The sequence below is a fragment of the Chelonia mydas genome, chromosome 2 (assembly GCF_015237465.2).
Source record: "Chelonia mydas isolate rCheMyd1 chromosome 2, rCheMyd1.pri.v2, whole genome shotgun sequence".
In the NCBI taxonomy this organism is placed as follows: Eukaryota; Metazoa; Chordata; order Testudines; family Cheloniidae; genus Chelonia; species Chelonia mydas.
In genome coordinates, this window is record NC_057850.1 from 66,440,817 (window position 1) to 66,462,115 (window position 21,299).

Below are 21,299 nucleotides of genomic sequence, written 5' to 3' on the forward strand. Positions count from 1 at the left end.
ACTTACTGTACAAATAAGACGTTTATATGTCATTGCAAGCTTTATAGATGGTAGGATAACTCTTTATTGTTTAAAGTTATAATCATCTAAACAGTTATTTCTACTGCCTGCCTGTTGCAGGAGACTAAAATATTTGTTTTTGTGAATTATATTTCATATCTTAACTGTGCAATCTGCTGTGAAGGAACAATGTTGTTGTTTTTTTAAAATCCAAGATCCAAAAAGTCATCATTGGGCAATGCTTTGCATTTAGAACTCTGAATCTAGAATTGAAAACAACCTATTTTTCACCTGCACATTCCAAAAAGGTTAAATTAAAGTGACAGGTGAGTGCATCTTTTTATAATTTTAAATTGTATTAGTATACCCTTAGAAAGCTGAAAACAAAATCTCTCTCTCTCTCTCTCTCTCTCTCTCTAGTCTTTTCCCACTTTCTCTCAGTGTGGCTTTTTACACTGATTGTTCTGTTCTCTTTTCAGAGTTTATAAGGCCAGACATAGAGCTGGTTGGAAATTTCATAACAAAACAAAATTTTCTTGGAAAATGCTGGTTCATTAAACCCAAAATGTCTCATGAAAGCAAATCAGGTTCAATGAATTTTAGTGAATCACGGGAAGGTTTCGGTCAGAAATCTGCCTGGTTCCCTGCCAGCCCACGTGGCGTGCTGCTTGAGAGCCCCACCATTCATACTGCACTGGAGCCAGGGTCCTCCAGGTTTCCAGGATTCATATTTCCAGGTAGCCTCACCATGCCAGGGCTTTCTGGCTCCCTGCAGTGCATCCAGGTGCCTTGAAGTCCCAAAAGCCTAGAGAGAATTGGCTCTAGCCAGAACTGGGTTCTCGGAATGAAGGCTCCTTGTTCCGCAGCACAGAGCTTGGAACTCCTTTCTGCCACAGAGTTGGGAGCCTGGAAGTCCTGCAATGGGCTTCCAGGGTCTAGGGCTCTTGGGCAGCCCTGCCATACAGACTGCCCCCGGGCCTGGGAGCCCAGGGCTTCAAGACTACTGGGCCAGTTGCCTCCCCAGGCTGCCTGACTCTCCAGTCTGACCTCCTGTATAAAAACAGGCTAGAGGACTTCCCTGAATTAATTCAAGTTTGAACTAGAGTATGTCTTTCTGAAAAAAAACAATCACGATTTAAAATTTTCCAGTGATGACCCTTGTTTTCTTGGTGTCTCCATCATAACCATCTAAAAGAGATTTATTCAAATATTGAAGCCTCCTTTTCTAGGCAAAAGTAGTGATGGGAAAACCTTAAAAGGTTTGGAAATTCAGTTCATGTGACCTTTTTTCTCCTGTCCAGCCTAGCAAAGACCACTTCCTCTTACCAGAGTATTTCTAGGACCCTGTTTTTCAGTACTGCAGCTCTCTCCTGCCTGTGTTATAAGGACCAACTCCACAGTAAGGGCTCACTTCCATCTTTGAGGGCCCTAAAAGTATCACACTTCTGGTACACTGTCACTTGATGCAGTCTGTAGCATATCTGCCTCCAGAGAACACAACAGAAAAATTTAAATCAAGGCACTAGGGCTCAGCATAGATTTACTTGGATCCGGCAGCATACTTTTAAACCTGCTGCCTAACACAACGGTAAGAACGAATGTTAGTAGAGTGGGGGGGCCATAGGGAGGGAGTAAATTTGGGGGTTCATGAATTCAAATCTTAAAAAACATTTAGGTTTTTGTTTTATTCAAGCCAGTTCCCATAAAAGGTGCAAGAAGATGTTCTTTAAATATGTTATGAGCAAGAGAAAGATGAAGGAAAGTGTAGGTCCTCTACTTAGCACGGAAGGAAAGCTAATAATAGATTACATCAAGAAGACGGAGACATTTAATGCCTATTTTTTTGCCTTCGCAAAAAAGGGTTAATGGTGACCAGATACTCAACACAATTAATATTAACAAGAAGAGGGAAGGAACACAAGCCAAAATAGGAAAAGAACAGGTTAAAGAATATTTAGATGTATTCAAATCGACAGGGTGTGATGAAATTCATCCTAGGGTACTTGAGGAGCTAGCTGAAGCAATCTCAAAAATGTTAGCAATTATCTTTGAGAACTCATGGAAAATGGGTGAGGTACGTGAGGACAAGAGAAGAGCAAACAAACATAGTACCTATCTTTAAAAAGGGGAACAAAGATGACCCAGGAAATTATAGACCAATCAGCCTAACTTTGATCCCTGGAAAGATACTGGAACAAACTGTTAAGCACACAGTTTGTAAACACCTAGAGGATAATAGGGTTATAAGGAATAGGCAGCATGGATTTGTCAAGAGCAAACGATGCCAAAGCAACCTAATTTCCTTCTTTGACAGGGTTACTGGCCTAATGAATGATGGGGTAAGCAATAGTTGTGATATCCTTGATTTTAGTAAAGGTTTTCACACAATCCCACATGACATTCTCATAAGCAAACTAGGGAAATGCAGTCTAGATTAAGTTACTGTAAGGTGAGTACACAACTGGTTGAAAGACCACACTCAAAGAGTAGTTATGAATAGTTCTCTGTCAAACTGGGAATCTCTCTCTAGTGGGGTCCCACAGGTGTCAGTCCCGAGTCTGTTACTATTCAATATTTTCATTAATGACTTGGGTAATGAAGAGTATGCTTATAAAATATGCAGATGACACCAAGCTGAGAGGGCTTGCAAGAACTTTGGAGGAGGACAGGATTCGAATTCAAAAGGACCTTGACAAATTGGAGAATGTGTTTCAATTCAACAAGATGAAATTCAATAAAGACATTGCAAAGTACTCCACTGGGGCGGGGGGGGGGGGTGGAATAAAATGTACAACTACAAAATGGGGAATAACTGGCTATGTAGTAGTCCTTCTGGAAAAGCATCTGATGAATATGAGTCAACGATGTGGTGCATTTGTGGAAAAGGCTGATATTCTGGGGTGTATTAACAGGAGTATCCTATGTAAGACACAGGAGGTAATTGTCCTGCTCTACTTGGCACTGGGGAGTCCTCAGCTGGAGTACTGTGTCCAATTCTTGGCACCACACTTTAGGAAAGATGTGGACAAACTGTAGGAAATCCAGAGGAAGACAACAAAAAATGATAAAAGGCTTAGAAAACCTGACGTATGAGGAAAGGTTAAAAAATGGCAAGTTTAGTCTTGAGAAGAGAAGACTGATGAGGGAGCTGACAACAGTCTTCATATATATTAAGGCAGAGGTGGGCAAACTACAGCCAGTGGGCCACATCCGGCCCGTGGGACCATCATGCCTGGCTCTTGAGCTCCAGGCCAGGGATGCTAGCCCCCGGCCCCTCCCCTGCTGTCCCCTCTCCCCACAGCCTCAGCTAGCCATGCCGCCAGCACTCTAGGTGGCGGGGCTGCGAGCTCCTGCCGGGCAGTGCAGCTGCGAGAGCCGCCGGCCTGCCCCGGTGCTCTAGACTGCGCAGCAGCATGGCTGGCTCCAGCCAGGTGGCGTGGCCGCCAGTCCTGGTACTCTGAGCAGCATGGTAAGGGGGTGAGAAGCGGGAGGGTTGGATAAGGGGCAGGGGGTTCCGGGGGGCAGTCAGGGGACAGGGAGTGATTGGATAGGCGCAGGAGTCCTGGGGGGCCTGTCAGGGGGCAGGGGTGTGGATAGGGGTCAGGGCAATCAGGGGACAGGAAGCAGGGGGGTTGGATAGAAAGTGGGATCCCAGAGGGAGCTGTTGGGGCAGGGGGTCCCGGGAGGGGGCAATCAGGGGGACAAAGAACAGGGGGGGTTGGATGGGTCGGGAGTTCTGAGGTGGGCAGTCAGGGGGTGGGAAGTGGGAGGGGGCGGGGACCAGGCTGTTTGGGGAGGCACAGCCTTCCCTACCCGGTCCTCCATACAGTTTTGGAATCCTGATGTGGCCGTCAGGCCAAAAAGTTTGCCCACCCTGTATTAAGGGCTGTTATAAAGAGGACTGTGATCAATTCTTGTCCTACCTTCAGCGGACATAGAGAACAAGTAATAGACTTAATATGCAGAAAGGGAGATTTAGGCTAGATATTAGGAAAAACTTTCTGACTAAAACGGTGGTTAAGTTCTGAAATAGGCTTCCAATAGAGATTGTGGAATCACTGGAGATAGACCATCCCTGACAAGTGTTTGCCCAGTCCAACTTGACTTGGTCCTGCCTCAGCGCGGGGGGCTGGACTAGATGATTTCTCGAGGTCCTTTCCAGCCCTTCATTTCTATGATTCTATATTCCACCATGGCCCATAAAAAGGATTTTTGGCCTACTGCATGTTTCTGATTCCATTCTCATTAACTCAGGACATTCCCTGGCCACCCAAGCCCAGAAATCTTTGAGTCAATCTTCATCCAAACCTTGTTTCCTTTCCTAAATCTCCCTTTTACACTAGTTTTCAGAACATCGCCTCTGGAACATTGACTGACTTTCTGCTGAAATCCTTATGCATATATTATTCACTTCCAGTCTCATCTATTTTAATCCCCTCTTTATTTAATTCATTCTTATTGGCCCAGCCCACCACCCTCATATTCCCTCCTCATTTTAATCCAATCCCTTACCTGGACACATGCACCACAGAACATTACACTAAAGGGCACTGCATTTCCATATCATGCTTCTCCCCTCCTCTGCTCCCCCGACCCCACAAGCAGTCCATTCAACATGTGAAGTGTTAGCGAAGGCTGAACTCTACTCAGACTTTACCAGGCAGAGCCCCGTACTCAGACTTGGTGCAAATATGTGCTGCTCCCTTGAAATTAATGAATTTGCACCATTTTACATGAGATCTGAATTGGTCCCAAGAATCTTTTGCCTGTGACATCAGTCCCCCTGACATGAGAAGTAGGGTTGCCAGCTTTCTAGTGGCTGAAAACCAGACCCCCTGAGGCCCTGCCTTTCCACCCCGCCTCTTCATCCCAAGGCCCCGCCCCTGCTCTGCATCTTCCCCAGGCCCTGCCCCCCACCCACTCCTCTTCCCCCCTCCCCATCACTCGCTGCTTTCCCCCACCCCACTTGTCACTGGATCGTCTCCACCTCTTCCCTCACCCCCCAGCAGGACTCCATCTGCTCCAGGACTGGCGTGGGAGCTGCCCCTGCCTGCAGGTAGGAGATGGCGGCGCCGGCTCAGCAGGAGTTGGTGCAGGTTAATGACCTGGTGCCTCCCTCTGCCCCATGGTGACCAGACACTGCCAGGTTCCCTTTTCAACTGGACTTTCCAGTCAAAAACCGGACACTTGGCAACCTTAGGGAGAGTTAGAGTCTTTCTGAAGTCCATTACTGTACCTGGTCTCTCTTCTGATAATAACATTTCTAGAATTCTTGCACTTTTCCTAATCTTTATCTGGGAAAAATGAGATAAAGCCAAATTATATTTTAATATGTATATATTTGGAGCCAGCCAAAAACAATGGGACATATTAATTCCTAGTGTAACTCCATCAAAGTAAAGGATTATATAGGTTGAGAAATAAGTTATGAAGGTACCATGGGATTTTCTTAAACTTGCTTACACTCAAGTCAAAATCCAAAATTCCCATGTTATGCACCTTTAAAATTACAATTCTATTAGATCATTTGATACTTGCATAAAACCCATCACTACAATATCTAAACACTTCACTTTTCCATGATGATCTCCCAAGGATATATGCACAGATTGCAGACCAAATTTCTTCCTGTTTATTCAACAGTATCATTTCATTTATGGTTCAATCCTGTGCACATGGAAAATTCACACTGACTTCATTGGGAACAAGATAGGGCCTTTTTATTGTAAGCTGTCTGGGGCAGGGACCATAAGTTACTGTGCATCTGAGAAGTGGAGGTTTTTACCCACGAAAGCTTATGCCCAAATAAATCTGTTAGTCTTTAAAATGCCACTGGACTCCTCACTGTTTTTGTGGATACAGACTAACACCGTACCCCTCTGATAATTTACTATGTATTTCCAGACAGCATGGAGCATATGGATAAAGCTAAGTGTAGAAAACAAAGATTCAAGCTATAGTCTTATCATTCTTAACAAATCACTCATTTGCTCATAAAAAGCCTAATCAAATATTTACAGTGGAAGGTTGTCCTTCACTGTGTTACTAAGGTAAAAGGAGCCACTGGACTGCTAAATATTTTTTTAAAACTTGCATAACCTGGAGTTGAGCAATGTTGCACAGAGGAAGACAACTGAGGATTGCTGAAATTGGAGTTTTTAGCAGTTAAAAAGGAACAGAGCAAAGAACAGTTCATGGGAACATAGCATTGACAGGGAATTATTCATTAGTGAATCAGGAAGTGAAATATAATAAACTGTATCATTTCTATTTATAAACCAGAAGACCTCTATCACACACAAAGCAGCAAAGATGTGCGCACTATAGTGCTCACAATTCATTCAATACACAATAAAATAAATGATTTTCATTTCAAAGACTGACTTAGTTTTCCAACTATGTCTTGGATGTAAGGGACGCTACTAAGAAGCCATGCACACATTTGGGACACTAATTATTAAGAGGGCTTTGCATCTAAAATTACAGTTCTTCTTTGGGACAGGGAGTTTCTCCCCGCTACTGTGCAACTGGGTGGTGTGATTGCAGCATTTGTAGGCATACCTGAGCAATCTTTGATCTAGCTAGATCAAAACTAGCTTGAGTAACAATAGCAGTGAAGTGGCTCCACACGCTAGCCCATCCACCCAGGACCCTCAGTATGTACACAAGTGACCTCTGCCCATGCTGCTATTGCTACTTGAATTAGTTTTGATCAAAGCAAGCTTGGGTATTTCTACAAGTTCTGCACTCACACCTCTTGACTGCAGTTTACGCATACATGTACTTTATGTTTATATAGTACCAAGCAAAATCGGATCCCGATCTTGGTTAGGACACTCAGGCACTACCATAATAGAAATCAATAACAACAAGACCATCTCTACGTGGAAGTAACTCTTACAAGGACCTAAAGAAAACTCCTTCCCAGGCAAAACTCCTTTGGCTTTCCATAAATCCCTCTCACCTTTTGTCTAGACTCGTTAGAAACTTGGCCTGATATCATTCTTTACCCAGGCAAAACATAAACAAGGAGTATTAAATAGGACCTATAATCATGTCATTACTACAATTTGAAAGATGGAAAGATTATTTTGAAATGAAATAAAAGTAGCTTTAATTAAAGGGAAGGACAACTGAATTTATATGAACCATAAATTCAGCTTTTCCTTGTTTCTTTTAATAAAATATTAAAACATCTCTCCACAGAGAGGTTGCCATGTTGTTAACATTATAGAAATTCGTAAAGAATTACATAATGGATTTTATGAATTATGGACTTAAAGAATTAGGAACATGTTCCAGCTTTATGTCGTCATTTCTGGCACCAATATTAAACTTGTGTTTTATGATAAGCTAACATCTGTTTTCTGATGTGGTAACACTTTATTTTATTGCAATTCTTTGCCTGAACTGCATCCTCCAGGATTTTGAATCAATATCACCAATGAATCAATTTCACCAGTCCCTAGGCAATTACACCTTTTTTTACTTTTTTCCTTTGTATTTAATGTTCTTGAAGAAGAAGAAGGAAGGGGAAATAAGGTATTAATTTATCATAACAGAATTAACAACTTTAGCCAAATCTTCAAAAGGGATCAGATAAAATGGACCACTGGTAAAAACAAAATTGTATCATCATACTAACGACGTTTAGGAAGGATGCCAAAGCAATTTACAGATTTAAAGTGCCATAAAAACTATATTTTACACACATGGAATCACTTTCCCCACCACTAAAATGCATCCAACATTGAAGTGAAATAAAGCTGTATTTAGTGGCACACAACAATATTTCACAACTGATTAGGTTGAAAACTCCATTTCCAACTGAAATTGAAGAGTAAATTCCTGGCACTGGATTATCCAGATTGGAATCTAGTTGTATCAGTGGGTTAAAGTTTAGAAACAAATTGCAAATACCTTACTCCTATTGGGGAACACCTAAACATACAAGAAGTCACACTGAGATTTATGCATATAAATGCTCACCAATGGGAGTAAGGGGTTCACAATATGGTCCTGAATTTTTATTTTTTTTAAAATGTTTAAACAAAGCATTGTGAGAAACTGGCAACAGAAATCACAATTTATGGGCCTTAAGGCACTGTGGTATTCTGTAGAACTTGAGAGAACGTCATGAAATACCAGTAGTAATAAACTATTCTTCTATATCAGTGGTTCTCAATCTTTCCAGACCGTGTACCCCTTTCAGGAGTCTGATTTGTCTTGCATACCCCGAGTTTCACCTCACTTAAAAACTTCTTGGTTACAAAAATCAGACATAAAAACACAAATGTGTCACAGCACACTATTACTGAAAAATTGCTTACTTTCCCATTCTGTCTGTATGAAATTTTAGTTTGTACTGACTTCACTAGTGCTTTTTATGTAGCCTGTTGTAAAACTAGGCATATATCTAACTGAATTGATGTACCCCCTAGAAGACCTCTGCGTACCCCCCAGGGGTACGCATACTCCTGGTTGAAGAACCACTGCTCTATAGGAACATGGATGGACAGAGCTCCTTGCAGTTTCCATGGAAACTTAAGCACTTCCTGCTTAAAGTGAACTTGAGCTGCTTCCCTTTCACATAGTCTGTTCTGTATTCTGTCTGAATTACAGCGCCGAAACCCCTATCCCATCCCACCATGCACGCATGCATGCACACTCCCATGCACCCAGACCCTCCCAGTGCAGGATGTAGTTTAACTTTGTGCATCTAGAATATTTATACCAAGGCAAAATGCCTAATTTATAAAGATGCAAAACATTAGTATTCATTCCAACAAATACAAAGCTTTTGTCTGGATTTATTTGAAACTTGGCCTCATTGTTACAAGAGGAATGGATGGAAGGGAGGATTAAGCAAGAAGTTTCTTCATTTATTTTACTCACCCCTCCTATGTAGACAAAGCTAGTAGAACCTGTGGCCTAGTCAATGCTCAGGGGAGCATCATCAGATTGCACCTTAAGTGATGATTAAAATGAACCCTCTCTTCCCTTCATGAGTGTGTATGTAAATTTGTACCTGTGGGTCCCAAAATTTTCAGTCTAATCAAATATGGCACCTGCACGTGTCTCAGGGAATGGTTTCTTTGACTAGTCATCAGGGTGGATCCTTAATGGACACTATCGCAAATCCACCATCTGTTCTTACTTCAGCGTACTATATCTCTGACAGTTCGGTTACCGACCCTGTCTTTCCTAGGGTAATTTCTATTTTCTTGGAATGAACTTGCTTCCTGCAAGGAGTGCTCCACAGCTATCTGAAAATGGATATGGGGCTCATGAAGCATCATCAAGCTACATCATGACATGCCAGTGATGACATGAAGGAGGAAAACTCCTTGAAGAACGTCCATGATGGAGTCTTTAATGGTGGACTTAATGAAAGAGATGCTGGGGTCAAGAAGGTTTTCTGCAGGCTTATTTCTATTTTGTCAAACCTGTATTTATAAATATGTAAAAGTACTTAGAGCTAAAAGTGACATTCATACTGATAGATCTAGCAAATGAAAAATTCTCAAACTCTTTCAGCCACTTCAATAAGCAAAAACAATCACACCTGAAAAAAAAATCAACATATAATTCTATTATAGACAAGGGGAAGGAGCTTTCATTTTCTAGTGGACCTCTTTATATGGCTTCTCAATACAGCTATATTGACGTCAATGCATGCTCAACACTTCTGAAGCTCAGTACATTGTATTTATGTGCCCAATATGGATTTAGGACCCAAACAAGAGACACTCGGGTTTGAACATTTTGTCCCAAGTTGTCTAGTTTGAACTAAACTAACACCATTATTTTAGATTGCAGTTCCTCTTGGAACTCTGTTTTGATTTTGCAAACCAGAATTGTTTTAGGAGGAAATCGGAAAAGTCCTTGAAAATACGACAGTGCTGAATCTAGTGCCTGCAAGTTACACAACCACAGAGAAAAAATCTCATGACATTTCCATCTTGTTACTGATAATGTAAAAACATACAGTATTGATTAACTGTGCAAGCTGTCAAGTTAGAGGCACCTGAACTCACCCCCATTGATGTCAATGGCAAACCTCCCCTTGAATTCTGTTGGAGGAAGATTGAGCTCCATGGTATGACTTTTTGGGGGAGTTAATTTATAAACAACTCTTTTTTTTTGCACAACTTTAAACTGTGTTTATAATAATCCCTTGAAAGCATGAAACAGTAGCCTGCTTAGGTTGATAACTTGTTTATCTCAGCTAAGTAAGCTGTAGCAATCTTTTGGAAGTTGTCTCAGCCACCAGTACAAATCTAGCCAAATGAGACAAAGGACTACATGAACTGGAAGATGTAGACAAAATATTAAAACAAAACCCCAGAAATTCTTTAAGAGTTGGAATTTAAGAATGAATGTGCACACTGCCTGCATATCTCCCACCCATACCCAGCTCCACCCTCTCCGGCAAAGCAATGCCCAGGCAGGTGGTGGTGAGATGTGCTGACAGGCGGACAGCAATCCTCCCACACCATCTCCACTGCACAAGAGCCTTCCATGGTGGTGGTGAAGGAAGAAAGAGGCAGCTGGTTTTACTCCTAACTCTCACAGCCATCCTCAGGGGAGTAAGTATTATTGCACCCTTTCCAGTCAGGCAAATGAAGGCACAAAAGGGTGAAGTACATGTTCACATATGGAGTCATTAGCAGAGCTAGAAATAAAATCCAAGAGCTGTGACTCAGTCCCATGTTCCAATCACTAGACATAGTACCTCCAGTATTTTATGGTGATTAATATTTGCAAAACTATGTTAAGTGCCAAGTTTTATTATTACATAGCCACAAAGGTGAGTTAAGAGGACAGCAAATTGTTGATGCCTCAAGTCTGGCAGCCTAGCACAAAACTTGGTTTTTGCAAAAGGCTTAAAACTACACACATGAAGTTTTGCTAGGTTAAAATAAAGGGTTCTGAAATACAGTTCTGAATTACATGGAACTCTCTCCAGCCAGATTCAGGATGCAATTTAATGGTCACACATGTGTTTCTCTCTTGCATTGGAAGATGCTAAATCTTTTCCCATTTGCAGAAACTGGAGCACTCATATGTCAGATGGATTTTATATGAATCAGCCTTAATATTCCACTGTTATGATTTTGAATGTGACTGGCCATTTCTTGTTTTCAGTCTTTGAATATTTTTATTTCCATTTTCACAAGCTATGATGATTGGTTTCAATGCAATTGTAATAGTTTGTACTGATTCTGATTCTTTTTCATCCTCAAGGGCCTATTCCTGCAATCACTTACTCCCACCAATAGTCCCATTGTCTTCGGCCCAGTCCTGCAATTCATTACAACTGGGCAGAATGACCCACGGACATGGAGCGTCGTTGACGGTGATGGGTCTTGATGTGGGAGTTGCAGTCTGCCTACCCACAACAAATTGCAGGAGCCTGGCCTTAAGTAGTAAAGTAGGCTCCGTGGTGTTTGCAGGCTTAATCCTCAAGTTTGCATTGCAAGGGTATATAAAGAGAGTGAATTTTATAGCTGTATCACAAGAATCAGAATTGGGGTTGCTGCTGGGAAGGAAATGTAGAAGGAAGAACAGGTTAGATACATAACAAGACAGAGGGAGAGAAACAGATAAAGGAAGATGGGGAAGGTGGAGAAACAATGGGCAGAAATAGTGGTGGCCTAAAGGGGAGCAGAATTTCTTACCGAGTGTGACAATAAGGTACCGAACAAATAATAAATAAAAGTTTAGTTACTATGTAAAGGCAGGTTTCAGAGTAGCAACCGTGTTAGTCTGTATCCGCAAAAAGAAAAGGAGTACTTGTGGCACCTTAGCGACTAACATATGTATTTGAGCATAAGCTTTCATGAGCTACAGCTCACTTCATCGGATGCAGTATTTGGTCTCTGTACAAACTTCATATTGGCCCCAGTGAGCGATCCAAAATAGAGTAGAGAGTAGGAAATATGACAATTTGAGGACTCTGTCTACATACAATTCATTAATTCTAATTTTATGAAATCGCTCTGTCATTAACTGCCTCAGTATGTACTCAATTATAAGCTAATAAGGTCCCTTAACACATATCGTCCACCCTATCTGGAAGAAGATACAGAACAAACAAAAGAAGACATTAACCTTAACAATTAGGCACTGCCCAAACAATGGATATGCTAAGAAGGGTGCCTGAGCTGGAAAACCAAGTTTATCTCTGCAGAAAGTGGGGAGTGGAGAGTGAAAAATACCTAACAGGGGAACAAAAGGGAGAGAGGTGACAATGCTGGTTTTAAAAGACACAGGAGGCTTTGGGCAGGGAAGAACAACAAAAGGGGCATGCTTTTGTAGCAGAGGGGTCATTTTTGATTGCAGGACCAAGGAAGAAAAAAGCTGGCTTCCCGGGGCAGGGGAGGGAGGAGAAGTGCGGAGAGACAGACACACATACTCCATGATTTGGAGGAGAGGCCATGTGCAGGAAAAGTGTTCTTGGACACCCTAAAGCAGTGCTACTCAAAGTGGTGGTCTGCAGACCAGTGCCAGTCCATGAGCCATCGGCTGCCGGTCTGTGCGCACATTGGAAAAAATGACCTGATCATGCCTCCAAGCAAGCCGAACATGCCTCTTTCAGAATATGGCCGTATCCAAATTACCAGCACTGCAGTGACATAGCTCTGGCACCATGCTGCTCTGTAGCATAGATGCTTCCTAAAGCAATGGAAGGAGTTTTTCCATCCCTGTAGGTAACCTCTCTGAGCAGACAATGAAAGAATTCTTCTATTGGCTAACCATATGTACACTGGGAGTTAGGTCAGCGAAGCTATGGCGCTCAGAGATGTGATATTTAAATATCACTGAGCACCACAGTGAGGTCAACCTAACTGTTAAGTGTAGGCCAGGCCTATATCTACTGTTTCTTTAAATCTGTACCAAGAAGCTAGGCAGGATTGGGGAAATTTCTAGGCAGAAGCAGAGAGACAGACTAGTGATAGGAATAACACCAATTTCATTATTATTAAAAACATTCCATATTCAATGTTAGAAGAAAGTGGCTCCTTCTAGGATTCTGTTATGAGACAGGTTTCAGAGTAGCAGCCATGTTAGTCTGTATTCGCAAAAAGAAAAGGAGTACTTGTGGCACCTTAGTGACTAACAAATTTATTTGAGCATAAGCATCCGATGAAGTGAGCTGTAGCTCACGAAAGCTTATGCTCAAATAAATTTGTTAGTCTCTAAAGTGCCACAAGTACTCCTTTTCTTTTTGTTATGTGACAGGACTGCGGAGCACTAGTAGGGGCATAACAAGGCTATGGGGAGCACTCACCTGAAAGCTTTCCCTGTTTATGTGCAGGTGCCATTGGGGCAGAAGAGACTCCTGCCCATTTACTCCACTCAGTGCCCCTAGCAATTTAGAGCAAGATTTTAAGCAACACAGAGCAAGAGTTTGCCCTGCATGCTTTCCAGTAACTTATACATTTTCACCGAGCAGTGAAGGGTCGGGTGGACTTCCATTAGAATAACTTTTATAATTCAGTCTGGTTTTAGAACATTAAAACTTGCATTCAAAAAAAATAATGTTTTTTAAAAAATCAGGTCAATTTAAAGTGAAAATAAAGTTACACATTTCTCCAGTTTATTTGAAAACTCTGCTGTACATTGTCAAATACAGCCCACGTCATTATTGTCACAGAAAAGTCTAATGTTTATTTCAAATTTTCTTGCTTAATTCAGTTATGCTTAGTTTTGCACCTATTTGTTCTGTGTTTGTACAGTGCCTAGCACAATGGGGTTCTGGCCCACCACCATGTCTCCTAGGCACTCTGGTAATAAAAATAATGAATAATGCAGCCAGATATGCTAACCTCCCCCACTGAAGCAGAAGCCTCTCATAGAAGACACCTTTCTCCAGCTCCCTCACATGTCAGTGCTTTTTCGGCTTGTTGCTGCTCTTCCTCTCTTTCCCCTTCCCAGTAACAGCTTCTCAGGGTGCTGGCTCTGTAAAACAGCAGCTGACTTCACAGTGCAATTACCAGCTTTTGTAAGTTTCAGAGTAACAGCCGTGTTAGTCTGTATTCGTAAAAAGAAAAGGAGTACTTGTGGCACCTTAGAGACTAACCAGTTTATTTGAGCATGAGCTTTCGTGAGCTACAGCTCACTTCATCGGACAGAATCTACTGTGAACAAGTGAAGCAAAACTTACCAGAGCAACTCCTGAAGGGGGAAGCAACAGGAGGGAAATAGGAGAGGCAGCGGACATTGGACAAAGCCTTGTCTGTCTGCACACAGTTTTTAACAACTTATAAATAGTCCAGGCTACGGTTGGCTCCAAAGATAGCTTGTGCCTACACACAACATAGTTAATACCCTGTTGAAAGTGTTTTGCCCTTGCTAGTGGCTAGAATGGCACATAGCTACCTTTCTCTAACAGGTTCAGTGCACAGTCTGCTTGCAGCGTCACTAGGACCTCTTTATCACGGCTGTGTCACTAGTTTGCTTGGTCCCCCTTTCTCCTTAGGCTGTCTTAGAGTGCAGGGTTACACAAGATGAAACATCCTTCAGGCCCCCTAGCTCCTTCTGAGGCACTTTAGAATAGCTGCACAGGTGTGATACACATAGAATAAGGCAGTATGGTAGATGCGTTAACCTACAAACATGGTCGATAAGGTTTTTTTGGGGGGGAAAAGCTGAAGTGTGGGGTATAAATCAAGAGCTCTTGTAACTGTGTCAGATGAGTTGCCTGTACTGTAGACAGGCCCTAAGAGGATAAAGGATCAAGTCAGATGGGAAAGAAAAACAACAGACCCGGAACGGGGAAAGAGCTTAAAAATAAAAAACACCAAGAGAGACAGCAGAATGAGGTTACTGCTACAGCTGGGTAAAAGCAAAAGGGCGCTGCAGTTTTTCAAGAAAAAAAAATCAAATCAACTAATAAAGAGACTCAAAGCAGCACAGCATTAAGGATGCTCAGCAAGCAGAATTGATAGGTACCATGGCAGAGAGGATAGAGAGTTCCACTACAGCACACCGCTTCTGTCGCAAGTTCTACAGCAAGGCAAATGCATTTCATCAGCCTTAGTGATAACACTGCTGATCACTGCTTCCCCCGGCCCTGCCAGCAGCACGGGAATGCCGCACACTGCCACTCAACCCCTCTCCTTCAGCCACTGTGCTGAAAACTAGTCAGAGTGGACTGCCAAGCACCAAGAATAGATGGGTTCCCCTTTCTGCTTAACGTATGCTAATGCTTCCCAGATCGGTGCTTGTCTCCCTGCTTCGATCATATTTTTCAGGCAATGTGGGGGAACTGATATGACAGAGAGAAGAAGAGCTGCCACACTGCTTGCAAGGTCAGAATGAGGAAAAAGAAGATGGAGAGCACAGAATGACGACAAAAACAAAGCGTAAAGAGCAGGGGACGCACTGAGAAGCAAAGGGGGAAACAAAATACCCCTCCAGCGCTATAAGAACGTCTATCTAGCCTCTGCCTAGAGTTTAGAAGTTCCTTGGTATTTTGCAGTTTCAAAAGCCTATTTTGAATTTCATTTGCATGTGGTGTTACCATGCTGTCTGCAGATTCAAATCATTTTTGCAATTTGCATTGAAACAGCTGAGCCCCAAGCATCCAAATGACGAACTTCCTCTTTCTCCTCCCTCCCCTTCCTGAATATTTACCAAAGGAATTTTCACTTCCTCAATGACAAAGACTCAGATCCCGGCAATCCTCTTAAACTATATTCTCCATCTCCTTTCCCCTCATACATGAATCATTGTTACATAAAAGCACTCAACCTATTACCCAAAAGGGCTGGCCAGGCCACTCCCAGTCTGCTAAGCTGTAGGGGCTGCTCCAGCCTAGTACAGTCCCTTCCATTTGGACCTTAAGGGCATAATCTCCATGATTCTCCAGGTCCTGCAGATGGTATGGTTTGAGAATTTCCACGTCAGATAAATGTGCTAGATATATTAGTTTTATTGTCATCTTTTCCCATTCAATTTTATACCACTGGAAAACTTATGCTTGAATATTTTCTTTACCAAGATCTAATCTGAACAATTGGAGTCAAAAGCAGCAGTAATACAGATCTGTGGATTTACAAATTTCACCATTATAAATTAATGATACACGTATCCATGGGAATGGCGCTTGTTGCTCCTTAGTATTTATTTTGTTGGAAGGCCATAATGCAGTCACATACGACAGTATATGGCGGGGAAAAGACTATATTTCTACATTATCTTCTGCAGAACCATATTGTTCCAGCATTTGTCTAATACAAAAGTCTTTAACATATGAAGCATGGTCAAAAGTCTATTGATCAAACAGGTCTACATGGGTGTGCCTGTACCAAACAATGAATAAGATGTAAAAAGCAATAAAAGTACACAACGAAAACCCCACACACCAGAACATATGAACAATAGGGTTGCTGTGCCAATATGTACATTTGCTGAAGGCCCTGAATTGCTTTCCACTAAACAAACAATAAAGAAGATAGAAAACACATTTTCAAGATATAATCAGTCCCCTTTATACGTATATCAAGTCTGAATTGTAAATAAACTGATGTGAATAATGTAAACAAAAATTACAGAAAATGCCAAGCTCGGAGTGCAAATGTACCATGCACACTAATTCCTAGTATGTACTGTAGCATGGTTCAGCTCAATATTTCACATGTCTATACTGTAACTGGTGTTCTTCAGAAGAACTAAAAAATCCAATTGTTATTGTCACTGAGACAATAGGCTCAATCAAAAGAACGTATAAAAGAAAAATAGAACTTGAAGATGTAACTGAGCAAAGTAGGTGAGAGTTTTTTAGTATATCACCCACAGCTTAGACAGGAAGAGCAGTGTTGACCTTACATTATGTCCAGTGATGAGCTGCCAAAATCTCAAGAACCGGTTCCTTCACTCGCTCCAGGTCTTTGGCGGCGGGTCCCTCAGTGCCGCCGAAGACCCGGAGCGAGTAAAGGACCTGCTGCCGAAGACCTGGAGCGCCGCCGGGTTAGTAAAAAGGGATTCTCAAGGGGAGCCTCCCCAAACGGGAGCTCAGGCGGGCTGGACAGGACGGTCCTGCAGGCCAGAGTTTGCCCAACCCTTTAACAACCGGTTCTAAACCGGTTTCTAAATTTAACAATTGGTTCGCGCAAACCGGTGTGAACTGGCTCCAGGTCACCACTGATTACGTGCACCAAAGGCCTCAGGGGCAGGAGGACACGTTGCTTAGACTGGGAGTTATCATTGTACCTGGAACAGTGTACGATGAGGTACTCAGTGCTGTACAAAGGAATACATTATAGTTATCCCAGGTGCTTGCAGTCTAAATAAGACAGACAATACGTATAGGATACATAGGTTGAAGGTCTATGTGCTGTTCAAATAGTGCTGATCTCCTCCTCCTCCCCCGAACATTGAATTTGGCTGTACTCTCATAACAACATCTCTCCCCACCAAGTGCTTCTGTCAAAATGTCATCTCTATCCTCCAGGGTAGAGGATATTTCCCACTGTAATGTATCTAGCATCCTGATCCCTATGAGTAGTTCTTTAGGCCTGGACATTAAACAGAGGTTCATTATGAATATCAGACCAAGCAGCTCTCATATCTATCATACAAACACCACACAAAACTGATTCTGCCTCTATATTTATGCCAGGATAGTAATCTTAAGGAAAGATGCTGAGGACTGTTGAGACAGACTCCCCACAGGAAATTGCAGCTTTAGACATCAAATTTAACAGAAGCATATTTGAATGAGGCTAAAAAGATCACTGCATTTCCCATCCTTCTCTGAAGAACAATTTAACTAAGAGTGTTCAATGCCGTCATTGGAATTTTGTTGATAGAAATTAAAACATTTTTGAAATAGTTAATAGGTTACTACATGGTGTATGGGTACTGACAGTTGCATCAGAGGGGTTGATCTAAAAACTTGTATGTTGTTAAAAATAATTTATATAGTTCACTGGGCCGTGGCCTGCTTCTGATCTTATCTTGTCTGGAAGGTGTTTGCCAGCTATATCCATAAATACATAACTATGTTTTGGAGAAGGGTAGAAACTCTCGTGTGGGGAAAAACCTTGCAGTCACTGATGGCGTCAGGAGCATGATCAGCACACACGCACAAAAACCACACACACACACCCATCCCTACTATTTCACAAAAGGGCAGCTAGTTACTCAAAAGCCTAAAGGGCCAGTAGCAATTTCATACAGAGTGTTTTTTGGTTTCTTTTTAAGGTTGTGCTTAAATACATTTATACTACTTGATTCCTTGGCCTCAAGTGGAAGTCTAGCCCATTCCACATGAATCCTGTGAGATCTGCAGGATTTGTGGGGCCAGACCTTCCCTTCTCCTGACTGAAGAACACAGGAAAAAGCCCCATGAAGGAATTCTTGGGGAGCTTCCTTCCCACTCCATGTGGCTATCATCATCTAAAGGCACGACCTGGCCTGGGGTTATGGGTATCTGAAAGTCCTCAAACAGAGATGAAGAATAGATCTCTCTAGCATAATGTTTCAAACAAGTGCTCAGCACTTTTTCATGGAAATATCTACACTATGAGCACAAGTTATCAGCAGGAATTCTACAAAACACACCCTATGGATTTTCTTTTTATTCTACTTTATAGCAACACCATCTCACACGAAGTTGGGGCTCATTGATACCATCAAGGCACGGTCTCATGTTGGGGGCAGCATAGAGCCATGCTACCTCAGGAGGGGCTGCTGCAAGAAATCCTGTCTCACCCTTGCATTAGGTGGAGTTTACACCCCCTCCTCCTTCCCACCAATCACCCTTTGCCTGCCCACCAGCTGCACTGGCCCAGCTTCATAGGAACTCACATAGGAAAAAAAAAAAGAGGGAGCAGACCCTGAGTTTCTCTGAGCATAGGGGTTACAATTATGTCTGGCCCTTACACAGGCCACATAAAGAGGGGAAAGGTGCTTGCTGTCTTACACATAGTACCTCAGCAGAGGTGGGTATCTTGTTATACCAACAAAAACAAGAACCAGCAGGATCTTATTAAAGGGAAAAAGGCAAAATACCACATTTATTGTGAATACAGAAAGAATCATAGTAAGCAGTTAGTTATAGCTATAACATTCCATTCAATCTCATATTTATTCACACATTCATTCATACACACACACACAGGTTCTGCAAGATTGTTATCATAGTTACCAGCCTTAGAGTTGCTCATGCCAAGCCACTGGCCAGGTGGCCTGGACATGAGGAGGGAGCAGGGCCTTGTCAGATGCTCATCTGATGCTCCTGAAAGTTGGCTTGCAGAATCAGACCCCAAAGTTCTCACTTTCTAGAGTCCATTTTTATAGGAATTTCTTCCTATGCCAGTCTATGGGAATTGCTTCATCATGCTGTTGCTGAATCAGCCAGCACATAGCACATTCCTGACGGCTCCATGCTGCTAGATGTTATCTTGTTCTTTGGTTCTCCCATCCTTGAGGCTGTTGGGTGGATTCCAGTCTGCCCTCTGGGGGTCCTCTGGTTATTTCCACTTGACGCCTTCTTCAGCCGATGGACACTGGATTCTTAGGCTGGCACCTCCCTGATCATTCAGTTATTATCCACACCAAGCATCCATCCACATACATCCTCTATCTCTATTTTAATCACAATTGTTAACAAAGCAAGATGAATACAACAAAAAGGCGGGGAGTCTCTGGGTGCTGTTTTTGTTGTTACAGAGTATTGTTTTGAGTCTCTCTCTGTGTGAGTAGTTGTTATTACAAAGAATTGCTTTGAGAACAGACTCTGTCTTAGAATGTACTAACGCAATTAGCAGCTTGCAGGTTTAACACATAGAGGGAGAGAAACAGTACCAAAAACCAAGAGACCTCTTAATTAGTAATACCCTGGAATTTAAACTATGGGGAATCAAACTCATTTGTGATTTTAATACAGAACTTCTTTAATATGATCCAACATAATCCCCCTTTTGACACTAAGATTTATAATTGTCAGTGTCACTTTCTATGTAGCCTGTTCAAGAGAAGGTACTGTGAGCCAATTTGAGTTTGTGATTCCAATTCATGCCACATACATGATCCTAGTGATGTATCTTTACTACAAGGTTCTGGGGCAACAGGCAAGGTGAGGCACACCCACTTTTGAGGAGTCCATTCGGTACAACCTCTAGTGTCCAATAGCTTCCCTCCCTTCCCAGCCCACTGGCTCGAGGTCCAGGGTAGCCAGAAGGATCCCATGTGTAATATGGGGAGTGGGCTAACCTTCAATACCTTTGCCTCCAGGGGCTGTTGGTGTGCAATTTTGACAACAATTTCTCCCATTAACAAGTCTGGTTTTACAATACTGGAAACGTATTGCATCCATTCATATTGATAAGTGTCAAACAATGATCTCTTTCTCTGTTTCAACAAATGCATCAAACCTTTAATATTTCCCAATATGACCAAGAACATTTCGTGTTCCAAAGTAGCTAGGGCAAGTATCTGCATTTCAGTGCATCCCATAGCTATGGCTGTGTAGTTTCCTATTTCTAATTTTTTTTTTTTTTATGCATAAGCCATGTGGTAGTATTAAGCCGTTTCCAAAGATTCCATCGGGCTTTTAGGTTACCCAGACCAATTTGGACCAAGTCTACATTGGCATGTACTTGTTTTTGTATCAGGCTGTCCTGTAGCTGGGACAGAGAGCTTAATTTATTTTTAATGACCTGCAGGTCTTTAGTATTTTTTTTTTTTAAACACACAACTGTGCTAGCAACAAGACAAAACATAGAACTCAAAACACAATTTCTATTGTGACAGTAGATTCATGGTATTGGGTTGCTCTTCAGCTGGCATCAGCTTTTCCTGATTTTCTGAAAGACAAAAAGAACATGTTTCTACCCCTTTTGGGGTGGCAGATTATTGCTTAAAATATTTATTTTACAAATACCCTTGCTGATTGCAGCAAAACAGGAACTGCCCCCACATTTTCCTGTTTTTGTTCTATAGGCAGGCCAGGTTTCAATGGCTTTTATCTTTTAAGGGTTATGGGGAAATTATCCCACTGTTTAGTCATTAAATCCCTGAGGTGGGGTACCTCAGTTTTCCTTCTTATACAGCAGACCAAGTTTATAATGTTTTTCCTGCTGTGTTAAGCTTTAAGTTTATTTACAGGTAATAGCTGAGAAGCATCATTACCATATGACCGTAAAGGGTTTTTCCAAAAATCATACACACTATACGTTGTTACAGGGGTACTTATTATCATTAAATTTATTAAAATTATCTTGTTATCCCATGCCTTTTATTTCGACAATTTGTTTGCTGACTAGGTATGTCCTTTATCTGCAGCT

The 21,299-nt window shown here is 42.0% G+C and overlaps 1 protein-coding gene across 4 annotated transcripts in view; it reads right to left on the bottom strand.

The window, feature by feature from the left end:
- LYN (LYN proto-oncogene, Src family tyrosine kinase) overlaps positions 1–21,299 on the bottom strand; it is a 92,514-nt gene that overhangs the window by 63,943 nt on the left and 7,272 nt on the right. The gene's annotated exons all lie outside the window — the stretch shown is intronic.